Source organism: Erpetoichthys calabaricus, chromosome 11 (assembly GCF_900747795.2).
Source record: "Erpetoichthys calabaricus chromosome 11, fErpCal1.3, whole genome shotgun sequence".
NCBI lineage: Eukaryota > Metazoa > Chordata > Cladistia > Polypteriformes > Polypteridae > Erpetoichthys > Erpetoichthys calabaricus.
The window spans coordinates 111,723,320-111,736,919 of record NC_041404.2 but is presented as its reverse complement, the minus strand read 5'-3'; positions in this window follow the sequence as shown (position 1 = coordinate 111,736,919).

Sequence of the window (13,600 nt, the reverse complement as noted above, 5' to 3'; positions counted from 1 at the left end):
TGTTAATGCTAAGCTGGGACTGGTGGTGGGGAAATCAATAAAAGGACGAGCGTTGGTCACGTTGCCCGATAGATTTTATATATTAAACTGCTTTACATTAGCAGTTTTCTAATCGTGCTTATCCCGGGGTTTAGTTGTTTCTCCCAGGGCAGCGGTACAATACCTATGGAAGCATGGAGGTGTTTAGGAGAGATGGCAGTGGAGTTTTTAACCAGATTGTTTAATGGAATCTTGGAAAGTGAGAGGATGCCTGAGGAGTGGAGAAGAATTGTACTAGTGCCAATATTTAAGAATAAGGGGGATGTGCAGGACTGCAGTAACTGCAGGGGAATAAAATTGATGAGCCACAGCATTAAGTTATGGGAAAGAGTATTGGAAGCTAGGTTAAGAAGTGAGGTGATGATTAGTGAGCAGCAGTATGGTTTCATGCCAAGAAAGAGCACCACAGATGCAATGTTTGCTCTGAGGATGTTGATGGAGAAGTTTAGAGAAGGCCAGAAGGAGTTGCATTACGTCTTTGTGGACCTGGAGAAAGCATATGACAGGGTGCCTCGAGAGGAGCTGTGGTATTGTATGAGGAAGTCGGGAGTGGCATAGAAGTACGTAAGAGTTGTACAGGATATGTACGAGGGAAATGTGACTGTGATGAGGTCTGCGGTAGGAGTGACGAATGCATTCAAATTGGAGGTGGGATTACATCAGGGATCGGCTCTGAGCCCTCTCTTATTTGCAATGGTGATGGACAGGTTGACAGATGAGATTAGACTGGAGTCCCCGTGGACTATGATGTTTGCTGATGTCATTGTGATCTGTAGCGATAGTAGGGAGCAGGTTGAGGAAACCCCGGAGAGGTGGAGATATGCTCTAGAGAGGAGAGGAATGAAGGTCAGTAGGAACAAGATAGAATACATGTGTGTTAATGAGAGGGAGGTCAGTGGAATGGTGAGGATGCAGGGAGCAGAGTTGGCGAAGATGGATGAGTTTAAATAATTGGGATCAACAGTACAGAGTAATGGGGATTGTGGAAGAGAGGTGAAAAAGAGAGTGCAGGCAGGATGGAATGGGTGGAGAAGAGTGTCAGGAGTAATTTGTGACAGACGGGTATCAACAAGAGTGAAAGGGAAGGTCTACAGGATGGTAGTGAGACCAGCTATGTTATATGGATTGGAGACGGTGGCACTGACCAGAAAGCAGGAGACAGAGCTGGAGGTAGCAGAGTTAAAGATGCTAAGATTTGCACTGTGTGTCACGAGGATGGATAGGATTAGAAATGAGTGCATTAGAGGGTCAGGTTGGGAGACAGAGTCAGAGAGGCGAGACTGCGTTGGTTTGGACATGTGCAGAGGAGAGATGCTGGGTATATTGGGAGAAATATGCTAAGGATAGAGCTGCCAGGGAAGAGGAAAACAGAAAGACCTAAGCGAAGATTTATGGATGTGGTGAGAGAGAACATGCAGGTGATGGGTGTAACAGAACAAGATGCAGAGGACAGAAACATATGGAAGAAGATGATCCACTGTGGCAACCCCTAACAGGAGCAGCCAAAAGAAGAAGAAGAAGAAGAAGAAGGTCACTCTGTATCTTTTTTCTTGGTTTTTCTTTTTTTTTCTTTTCTCAGCCACATTATTTAAAAAAGTAGTCAAAGTTAAATTTACAGATTACAGCCTTAGAATTTGAGTATTCATTGCTTTATGTCATTCTACAGTGCTCAGACTGCATTAATTAACTGAGCTTCTAGTCTTCATTGACATAAACATTAAAGCTTTCATTGTTCAGTGTAAGTTGACATGCTTAAGAACCCAGGAATGCCTAAGTCTAACTAATAGAACAACTATTATATACAATAAATGATGTGAATAAAAAGGTTTTGAAAGCTACTGACTGTAATGCATGGCAAAAACAGATTTTGAAAAAAAAAGTACGGTAAAAAGCCATATCAAGTTAATAATAAAATAATGCAAATGAAAGTCGGAGCAAGAGAGTTGGAACATTATACCTGTTTTAACCAGATACAGGGAGTAAGGTAAAAAAGTGCTTCCTTATTTTACCAGAGTGTTTCTTGTTTTGGCAGGCTGTACCGTTACAAAATTGTGATTTCTATTATATTTCTAAATGACAGTGACTAGAATAGCATAACTTCCAAAAGACCCACAAAGTAGGCCAGAACCTTCACTTACCTGCCTAGAGATGGCAGGCTGAGACCCAAACCTAACAAGCAGGATTCAGCCTGAACAGGCCTAAAATGGAGATCTGGCATTTAAAGATCAAAGTATCTTTTAAATGTTTCAAAAAACACCAAAAGGCCCCACAACAGAGAGAAACTGTCAGACATTTGGTTTGAGAGACAAATCCAATGCAAAAGTCTGTATTAATGAAGACATTTATTAGAAATAACTAAAAAATATGGGAAAAGATGAAAACCCAGAACAAACAAATCCCAAAGTGAAATCCAAGACCCAAACCCAAATACAGAAGCAAAATAAATCTAGAATCCAGAAAATTAATACTATGATTGCACTTCCTGGACATTAATGACATGCTGAAAGACTAACTCCCCAGCCTCAAATATAAAGGCTGAAGGCGGTTCTTCTGAAGTGACGTCAAGGTGGCCCTGCTTCTTGGTGATCAAATCAAAAAACACAAGGAAAATATTGTCATGCACGTGCGCTTAGGAGGCAGTCCACAAGCCCTGAGGTGAGTGAAACATTGCGAGATTAATGGTTGATTTATGATACTAATGCCTCTCTCTCTTTCTCATCAGACCAAAAGAAGAAAAGTAATCCAGTACATGTACCTCACACACTTCCGGGTTCACAAGATGGCCACCAAACCTCACATCCGGCTCCCACTGATGATGCCACTTCCTCTTCTTCGCTGATGATGTCACTTCCGGTGTCATCTTGATGACAACAACAACAACAACATTTATTTATATAGCACATTTTCATACAAAAAAGTAGCTCAAAGTACTTTACATAATGAAGAAAAGAAAAATAAAAGACAAAGTAAGAAATTAAAATAAGACAACATTAGTTAACATAGAATAAGAGTAAGGTGCGATGGCCAGGGAGGACAGAAAAAACAAAAAAAAAACTCCAGATGGCTGGAGAAAAAAATAAAATCTGCAGGGGTTCCAGGCCACGAGACCGCCCAGTCCCCTCTGGGCATTCTACCTAACAAAAATGAAATAGTCCTCTTTGTATTTAAGGTTCTCACGGAAGGACTTGATGATGATGGTCATGCAGACTTCTGGCTTTTAATCCATCAATGTTGGAACATCACGGTGCTTTGAGTAGATAGTGGTGGTGCAAGGCACAACCACAAAGAAACCGGAAAAAGAAACAGAAGAGAGAGTAGGGGTTAGTACGGATTTTAGAGCCACCATGAATAGTTATTATAATGAATTGGATATACAGAGTATCAGGATTAAATTAAAGTGAAGTTATGAAAAAGCCATGTTAAATTAATGTGTTTTAGCAGTTTTTTAAAATGCTCTACTGTATTATTATTAGCTTGGCGAATTCCTATTGGCAGGCTATTCCAGATTTCAGGTGCATAACAGTAGAAGGCCGCCTCACCACTTCTTTTAAGTTTTGCTCTTGGAATTCTAAGGAGACACTCATTTGAAGATCTAAGGTTATGATTTGGAATATAAGATGTCAGACATTCCGATATATAAGATGGAGCGAGATTATTACGTCACATCTGAATGTCACTTCCACAATAACATCACTTCCAGTCTCCTCTTGATGACGTCACATCCATCTTCCAGTTATGACATCATCTCCGGCCACATCATTTCCGCCAGCCATTTTGTACTCTATAAAAACGCCATGTCTTCATTTCATTTCGGTCAATTGCTGTTTTGAGTATATTGATGAATCTTTTTTCAATTATTACTTTGTCCTTTGGACATTATACGGGGACAGTCCCCAACTCACATGCACATGGGGGCAGCTAAAGGGCTCAAACAGTGACAATTCCATGTCTGACCAGGGGGTGCGAGGTGCACTAACTTTTTCTCACAGTCCTCTGCAGACCATTCGTGGGGAATTCCACAGGGTTCTAACACTCATGATGATGTCACTTTCTGCCCAGATGATGTCACTTCCAGTTCCAGCACCTGTGATGATGTGACCTCCTGCCCAGATGATGTCACTTTTGGTTCTGGCGCCAGTGATGAAGTCGCTTCTTGTCCAGATCTTTAAAGCCACCATCTTTGCCACTTGTCATCAGTTCTATTTTGGACATTGAACCAGACACAACTCCTCAATAATTAACCCTTTTGCAGCCAAGGCATAACACAAAGGCTGCCCCAAAGCTTTTTATGTCTCCTGTCCATTCTTGTGTCAACATAAATACATAACACATAAATACTAAATAGAAAAATATTAACAGACATTACATAAAAATGAACAATAATAAAAAAACAGCAAAAAAAAGTAAAGTATACATAAGAAATGAAATACTACTCAAAACCATAGTGATGCTAAGGTGACCAAAACACCAAACAAAAGAGAAAATAATGAACAAACAGGGGGGAAAATCAGTGCAACAGTAATGAAGAGAAAAACAATAAATATCTAATGCCATTCTGGGTTTTCCAAGTGCAAGTCCACCTGATTATTTGAGAAAAACCAGATCTGTCTACTCAAGCTCCACAAATCATGCTACAAACATTCAGAAGGTCCCAGCAACTATTCTTCTGTCTCCTTTGGCCACTGTTTATAAAACTAGTCAAGTGTTTGATATCAACTCTCCTTCTAACTTTACATCAAGCGAACTGTCAGGGAGGCTGCATTAACATGCCTTTGATATTCCCTGAATCACTTCCATGTTTCAAGAGTGTCTCATGTGTAGCATAGACTCCAGACTAGAACTACCTCTTGTAGTGTCTGTCTATTACCTCTGTGTACTTTGGCTACCTGTACTCTCTTCCTGCAGTCTTATCATTATTTAACGTGTTCTAATATGACATCCATTTGGGCCAAATGGCATGGAGTAATTATGCACCCACCATAGCTTTTACCGGTTGGGCATTTCTAAATCCATACACATTGATGGTATAAACTATCATGAGTCATCTTTGGCCACCAGAGCATATATAATATCACTTACAGATCAAGTGAATGCCAAAGCAGATATCATCGAATGTGCCAAGAACTTTACACCAATGAGATCATCAAACAAAGAAGACCAACATAATGTAAACTGTAAAAAAGTAACAATAATAATAATAATAAATAAAATAGTATGATTTTATTGTGTAATGATTTCCAGATATAGCAAGGAAAAGAGACTAAAAAGTAGTAGACAGTAAATATCAGTTGACTGTGTTGATATTCCACTGTGACCAGTAATGTCCATGAATAGGACCCAAGACAGCACTAAGTATGAAGTTTGGTGCGAGTAGAAAAAGAATAAAAATAGCTGAGGTGCTCACTCCCAGCACTGAATTCATCATCCAGCAAAAAAAAAAAAAGAAGGTGAATTCCTGTCTGTATGATGATCCTGAATATGTGTGCACAACAAAAGCAAGAAAGAGATGGCATTTGTTAAAAGCATTGTATAAAACTGTTTTTTTTCCTGATTGTATTAATACTTACTAAAATGTACATACCTATACTACAAAACATTCAGAGAGAAATAAAATGTATCTCTTACTGGGCAAACAGAAAATGTGGCAAATCAATGAGCTACAAATTCCTTTGGGCCTGGGCCCAAAAACATCACTTCCGGTTCCGGATCTCAATGACATCACTTCCGCCTTTCTACCTTAAATACAAACCAACTTTCCTGTACCCTCAGTTCTGTTTTGGACTCGATTCCTTACTTATTTGCCTTTTTGCAGCCAGGCTTCAAGTATTAGGGTAGCTGCCCCAAACCTTTTTTGTGTGTTGAGGCTATTTATTTCACACATCTTCCTTATACTAGGAATGCAATGAATAACTGTGTGACTACCTGCTCATGCAGTGCAAAATATGAAAAAAGACATTTAGCTATATGTGTTAGACACAGATAAAACAGGCTGAACCTGATTGCTAGTGTCAGGAAAGTGGGACATAAAATATGATGCTTAAAGCAATGATTTGTAAATGGAACACAATTAAGCATACAGGGCATTAAAGTGTAAGCTGTAGTAGGTGGCAGCAATGGAAATGTTGAAAAAGGGGAGAAATAAGCTAGAGGAAAAAATTTCAAATCATAATGTCCAACACATTAAGATGTATGGTATGATTTCATTCAAAAATGCAGTAAGTGCCAAGCTGTTGCATATATTTTTAGCCAATCAATACCTCCAAAACATCCAATATGACAGTGTGAGGTTACATTGTTGGCAGCATTAGTCAAAAGCTTAATTTAATTTTAATGTCAGATTTATTGATTCAGTGTTAATCACTTGTGAGTTGGCAGCTTTGATGAGGTGATGTTTAGGACTACATTCTATACTGTAATGCACTCCTAACTGGTCTACCTACGAAAGACATCAATCATTTGAGCAATCAGTTGAGCATTTGGCTCAGAATGCAGCAGGAAGAATCTTAACCAGAAAAAGAAAATCTGAGCAAAACTCACCAGTTTTAGCATTGCTATATTGGTTATCCATGTCTAGTAGAACTGACTTTAAAATACTACTGATGTTGTGTAAAGCCTTAAATAATCTTGCTCCTTCATATATGTGGGAGTGTCTGCCCCCATAGATTTCAAGTCATAACCTTAGATCTTCTAATAGCTGCCTGCTTATTATTCCAAGAGTCAAGCTTAAAAGAAGTGGTGAGGTGGGCATTTGCTACTAGCACTAAAAATCTGGAATACTTTATCAATAAGGATGTGCCAGGCTAACACTGTGGAACATTTTAAGAAACTCCAAAACTCCTACTTTTTTAATTTTGCTTTTTCGTAGCTTCAATTTAGTTCTTTTCTTAATACCTTACATATGCATAGAATTGTCATTCTCTTCAGTGAATCTACAATAATCCTTTAATAAGACTTATCTCTGTATTCTTTTCTGGTTCTTCCATGGTGGCGTTCTACACCACCAAAACCAGCTGATCAAAGTTCTGTACAGTCGTCTGTTATGTCTGAATGATAGTGAATACCCCAACTTGTCACAAGACCCACTGCGTTGAATTCTCTAAGGTGAAAGCTTAAAGAGAACCAGTAAAGAACTACTTAAGAACATTTATATGATGTAGATTGCCCAAAAGAGGTAAGGCAGTCTTTTAGTCTGGAATGCCTGCAGATTTTTTTTTTCTGCAGCTTAACTGGAGGTTGTTTTTTTTTCGCTGTCCTCCCTGGCCATCTGACTTTATCATCAGACTGTCATTTAGAAATATAATAAAAACAATTCTATATTTTATATATTAAGGACTTTTCTTAATTATATATTTTTCTTATGTAAATGTGTATTATTTGTTTATCTTTTGTATAATATGTATTCATTATTATTATTATCTAAATTTATTTTGATTTTCTTTGCATTTACCTATTTCTTTCTTTTGTAAAGCAGTTTGAGCTACATCCTTTGTATGAAACTGTGCTATAGCAATAAATGTTGTTGTAGATTCATTCTTAAAAAGTATGTACACTTGAAATTAAAATGCATACATTGTATACGGAAAAGTCATGTGTACGGTAATTCATACACTCTAATTCTTAGCATGTATATAGCGCTTCTTCTCACTACTCAAAGTGCTCAGCAATTGCAGGTTAAGGACCTTGCTCAAGGGCCCAACAGAGCAGAGTCTCTATTGGCATTTACGGGATTCGAGCCGGCAACCTTCCGATTGCCAGTGCAGATCCCTAGCCTCAGAGACACCACTTCGCCACTCTATAGTAAAACACATACACTATATACTGTACATACAATAGATTTTGCTTTATACAATGTATTCCCACACATTTAATGCCAAAATGTTACTGTATTGATTATGATGTTCTTCAGATTAATCAATTTTCATTTAAGTAATGGCTGAAAACTCTGGTAGGTATTGAATTTGTTTGTGCAGTTGTAGTATTTGCATGATTGATACATTTTTTGTCTATTTTGCAGTTTTGACAAGTGAAATATCAATTTCTTCTGTTACTTTGATGATCTGTCTTGAAGCTAATAACCATTTTCCATATTTGACTTTCGATTTTGTTCTGCCCCATTGGTTCCTGGTTTCTTGTTCTTATTTGGCTTCCCTGGAATTTTGAACCTTGTTTCCTGACTTCTCACCTCTTTATCATCACTGGACACTTTGTGTTCACAGTTATCCTCAGTCACACTGTGTATCCACAACAACAGCGTTTTGGGGTTATTTAGAACAGCATTCCAATATAAAGTGCATTTACTTTTCCAAATTTTTTGTCTCCTAAGCAATGCTTCATAGGCTTTTGGCTTATGCTATTGCCTGTTTGCTGTTTTGTTCTTAATGTTCATTCGTCTAAAGTTATTTTTCGCAACTGATTGTGTCTCCTGCTTTTTTGCTTTCTGGCTGCCTCTTATTTTTATTTTCAACATGTTATTCTTACTTATTTAATTATTAAACTGGTTTTATTTTTTAATGTATTTTATATTAATTTTATTATTACCTGTGTTAAATGCTTATGGAGATAATAAGTTAGTTAGTCAGTTAATAAGTGTTTTGTAAAAAACAAAAAACAAAACAATTCCCAGCTCATATACCCACATCTCCAGACATCTAATAAAGAAGGATATTGAGCTCTTTTCTCTATCTTGTAATATATGTTATAATTAAGAAGGCAAGTGAAAGCAACCCTAAGGATGGCTACAATTACACATTGGGTTCGAGTCTTGTGTGCTTCCTACAGAGTTTGTGCCTTGTCCCTGATACTTGCTACGAAAGGCTCCAGTTTCCCCATGACCTTGCTCAGGATAAGTGTATTTAAACAATAGATGGAAAAGAAAAAAAGAAAAAAGAAAACTTTCGGCATTCCAGCAAACAAATCACAGTGTAGTTTAACTATAGTGCAAGAAGCTCATCACAAGTCAAATGCAAAAAATGATTGTAAATTTAACAGGGTATGTTGAATCCAGGATCAACTGCTCTTTATACCATCTTTATTGTATGCAGTACCATAAACTGTAAAAGGAAAAAGCTCATTTGTTTAACAGTTTTCATCAAGCTGTGTTTGGAATGGTAGGTTATTTTATGTTTCTCTGTCATATATCAAAAAGCCTAACATTCAGAAAGGATTTAAATCCATGTAGACTAGTCTATGATAGATGACATAATACATTTTTAAATATTTAATTATCGGGCATTTTTTGACTTAACAAGGCTTACACCATGGTTTTTAATGGACCAATAGCCTTTAGACAAGGTTAAAGCCACAACAGATGTTATTGCCATGATATAAGGCACAAAAGCTTCAAAAGAAAACTTTTGCCCACTCACATCTGATTACTGGGTGCCACAGTAAGTGGACAGAAAGTGCCATGAAATTACCTTCCTCACATTGATTCATGCCATCAGCCACAAATGACAGAGAAAAAGAAAACAGTTCTTAAAAAACAGAACATCATTCTCTTATGTATTAGGAAAGATACACTTACTAGTGTCTTGACAAAATATTTTGCTTACTGAAACCCATGCACAAACCAGCTTGTCTGTCTGAAAGTATTTATGTCCATTGTGTAACAGTTCTATGCCTTAGACCTGTAGTGGATGTGCTCTTTGTGACAGTACTTATCTAAAAGTAAAGTAATTAGTATTCCTATTCTCCAGAGCATCACATTAACACACTCACACTGTAATCGTTCAAAAAAGAGCTATGTTTGGAGAATAGGGTCTCTTTAAATCTTCAGTTTTGCAGAGCAGCCTTTGAAACTTGTGCAGTGTGAGAAGAAAATTGTTGTGAAGCAGAAAAGGCACAACCAACAACTTTCCTCACTGTTGTTCCCTAATTGACTGCTGCAAATGTCCAAGAAAATTATCATAGTATCAACCAGTTTTGTGCAACCTTTGAAGCTTGAAATCAATGTGTACTATCTACTATTAAATAAAACACTAACTTTTATATATATGTATAGTGCATCAGAGCAGTCGGATTAGTCAGTTTGGCTTTGGTCTCATTGGCCAGTTTGGCTTTAGGGAGACGATCAAAGGAAAAAGTGCTGGAAAAAAAAGAGGTTGAGACACTTGAGTAGAAAAGGTTTAGGGGACATGTTGAGAGTCACCTTCAAAGATGTAATGTATAAAATTTGGCAGGAGGTGGACAAGGCTCTTCAAAATGACAGTGTCCGAGAAGTAGGTTTTATGTGAAAACACTGAAGAGTGGGGCAACAGAGTTTAGTTGCTCAAGGTATACATAATTTTACATGTATTCTATTACCTAGTAATTTCATAATAATTCGTAAGCATGATCTTGCCAATACTGGATTGGATCTTGAATTCCTTACAGTATGGGAGAATCTCCAATATTTCCATTGTTTTGAATGATATTTAGACTCTGGGTCATAGTAATGATTCCAGGTTTCCTCACATACAAAACATAGCTTAAAATTCTCCCAGTCTAAATTAATTAACATAGATTTTCCTTGAAACATTGATTGCGGTAATGCTTGACTTTAGTAGTCAACATTCCTGGAATCCAACATGGACAGACTTTGCTTATATTTAACTGATAGTGAAGAATGGATTGAAACTGACCTTCTGTATAACTAATCCCTATAGTGTCTGGTATCTCCATCAGTCTTCGATTCTCCATTACCATTTAACTACATGGTGACAGTATTTTCTTCTGCTGTCATTGTGAAAGACCAGACGGACCCCTTGGGCCCTCTACAGGACATATTCTACATATTCCAAGGTAGAATTCTGTGGCTCATTGGTTTAGAATGGAATTACCTAAGTAGGAAAAAATCTCCAAACGCAAGTTGTATTATAGAGTTTGAGTCAGAAACTCAACGATAGCACAATCATTAATTTTGCTGTTTTGGGCATCTGTGATGACTCAGTTTTGAAGCAAGGAAGTACACTAAACCACTAATGTGTTTTGTATGTTTGTATCTTTTAGTATACAGGAGCAAATTTCTGGCTGCTTACAAATTCTGCACTGTATACTACCAGTTTCAAGTACGCGCCCAAAATGTTTTGATTAACCCTCATATATTGTAATCAGTTTCTGGGCGCTGGAGATGCTTAAAAAGAGAGAACAGTACAGGCTGAAGCAGAGAAACTACGAAAGCAGGCTGCCTTCAAAAGTAAAAGTCACACAGCAGATGGAGGTAGGCAAGCAACTGATAAGAGATGATAAACCATAACAGTATAGACATCAAAAAAGGAGGGAGAGACAAGCATGCAAGTTAGATGTGGCTGACTTGCATGGACTGCAAAGGCTGAAGGTTAATGCTCACCAGATGCACTACATTGTGCCTGTGAATGCACCCTCTGGGTAATGGTGTGCTTAACACTAGAATCCCTGAAGCCTATGAAAAAACTTGTAATCCCAGCCCACCTTAAATTCTTTCGTACCTCTCTGTCAGCGTCTTTTGTTTTGTAAATGTTTCAATTAGCACAAGCAACAAACAGGCTGCTATCCCACAATGCCCCTGCCACCTCCCCTTGCCCCCCCCATGACGCAGGAAGGGCAAAAAGTTCTCCCAGCTCTAGTCTTGTTTATGTCTGTGTTTGATCGACACGGCCATGCTGACAAAGTACATGTGCGATGCTATTTCAGTACATGAATGACTTTAGCTGCAGGTGGAAGCATTTGTCTCACTCCACACAACTGTTGCTACTGTTCTGTACTGAAGTAGCATCGCACATGTACTTTGTCAGCATGCCTGTGTCAATCAAAGACAGGAAGACTCTGCAGTCTACTTTGACTTTACGCTGTAGTAAGATAAGTAAATAAATCAAGGTAAACAACATTCATATTGACTTTTATATATGTAACATACACATGTTTGTCATATAAAGACCAAACATAATCACAAACAGAACTTTGCATGATGCCTTGGCCAGCTCTGTAAGCCCTGCTATTTCAAATAGGGACACGTATGACTGACAGGATGATGCCTGACCTCTTGCTGCATCCAAACAGTGCCATCTTTCACCTTTGCGCCTGGTGCAGATGCGTTGTTCTTATGTGTGAGTGGACGTTTCTTGTGGGGAGGGCATCTGTTCTCCTTCTCTGATGTAGAGCCCTCATCCACATCTGAGTTCACCTCTGTTTGAAAACAGCAGTAACAGATTGGGGGAGTGTGACTGTGACTGAGAGAATAAAACTGAATTAAAAAGAAAAACGCTAACCTTTACAAGTAGCATAAATTTACACTGGCTGTTACAGACTCAAATCAAATGTATGTTTTTATTGTACAATAGTAACAAATAAGAGCAACTCACTACTAAAAATGATAATTTTGGGAAGGGCCCAGAATCGATCCCATGACCTCTTGATTATGAGTCAGTAGTTCTTAACGCTGCAACCCTCCAGGTGGTCATTTTGACAATGTACCCTGAACCGATTTCATTTTCTTCAGTTATATTCTTGAATAAAAGCGCACTTGTTTTGTTATATGTATACCTTTTCTGAAAGTGTTTATTTGATGTTTGGACTTCAGTCTTCACACATTATACACTTAATGTCAAAATATATTATAAAATGTACTATAACGTGTTCAACATTTCTTGCCTTTCTTGCATTTCCTGTTATCCTACATTTACATAGATCATTGTTGACATGGAATACACATGAAATGCATGTGTTCCAAATAACGATATATTATATACCCTATACAACTCCAGGCACCTCACACCGAGATAAACAAGACTTGAGCTGGGAGAACTTTTTGCTCTTTCTGTGTCGGTGGGTGGGATAGCAGGCTGATTGTTGTATGTGCTGATCAACACATTTACAAATCAAAAGATGCTGATGGAGAGATGCGAAAGAATTTGGTGGTCTGGGATTACAAGTATTTTCGTAGGCTCGGGATTAATAAAGTATCTATCTATCTATCTATCTATCTATCTATCTATCTATCTATCTATCTATCTATCTATCTATCTATCTATCTATCTATCTATCTATCTATCTATCTAGTGTTAATCAGTGTATTTTCCACTTGTCTTTTAACATATATTTGTACCATATGTCTTTATGTTGGAATCTGTTGTCTGTTATTAGTCTCTTGATTTAGTGTCAGAATCTGGTAGTTTATTCATTAATTTTCTTGCTTGAGCAACCTAACCTCTATGTCTTTTGCCATGTGGGAAAAAATTGGACAACCTGAAGAAAATCCACACAGACTTTTCAATACTTTAACTATATCAAAATGACAGTATTTCAATATAAGTGATTTGAATTAGTAACCACAGATGATTTTTTTCTAAAATATTCCCATAATGCATGAGTTTTAACAAGTAGACAACATTGTGATTCATAAAGTGTCATTAGTAGCTGTCATCCATATATTAAAAGTGACACTCTCATTTAGCAAACAAGTGATCTGACTAAAAGTTAAGTGGGTCTGCACAAACAAATAACCACAAATCAATACAACACTGCCCAGACATTTTGCAGAAAGGCAAGTTCTACTTATGGTGGGCAGCAGGAAAAAAAAGACCAATTAGTATTACAACGTAAGTGC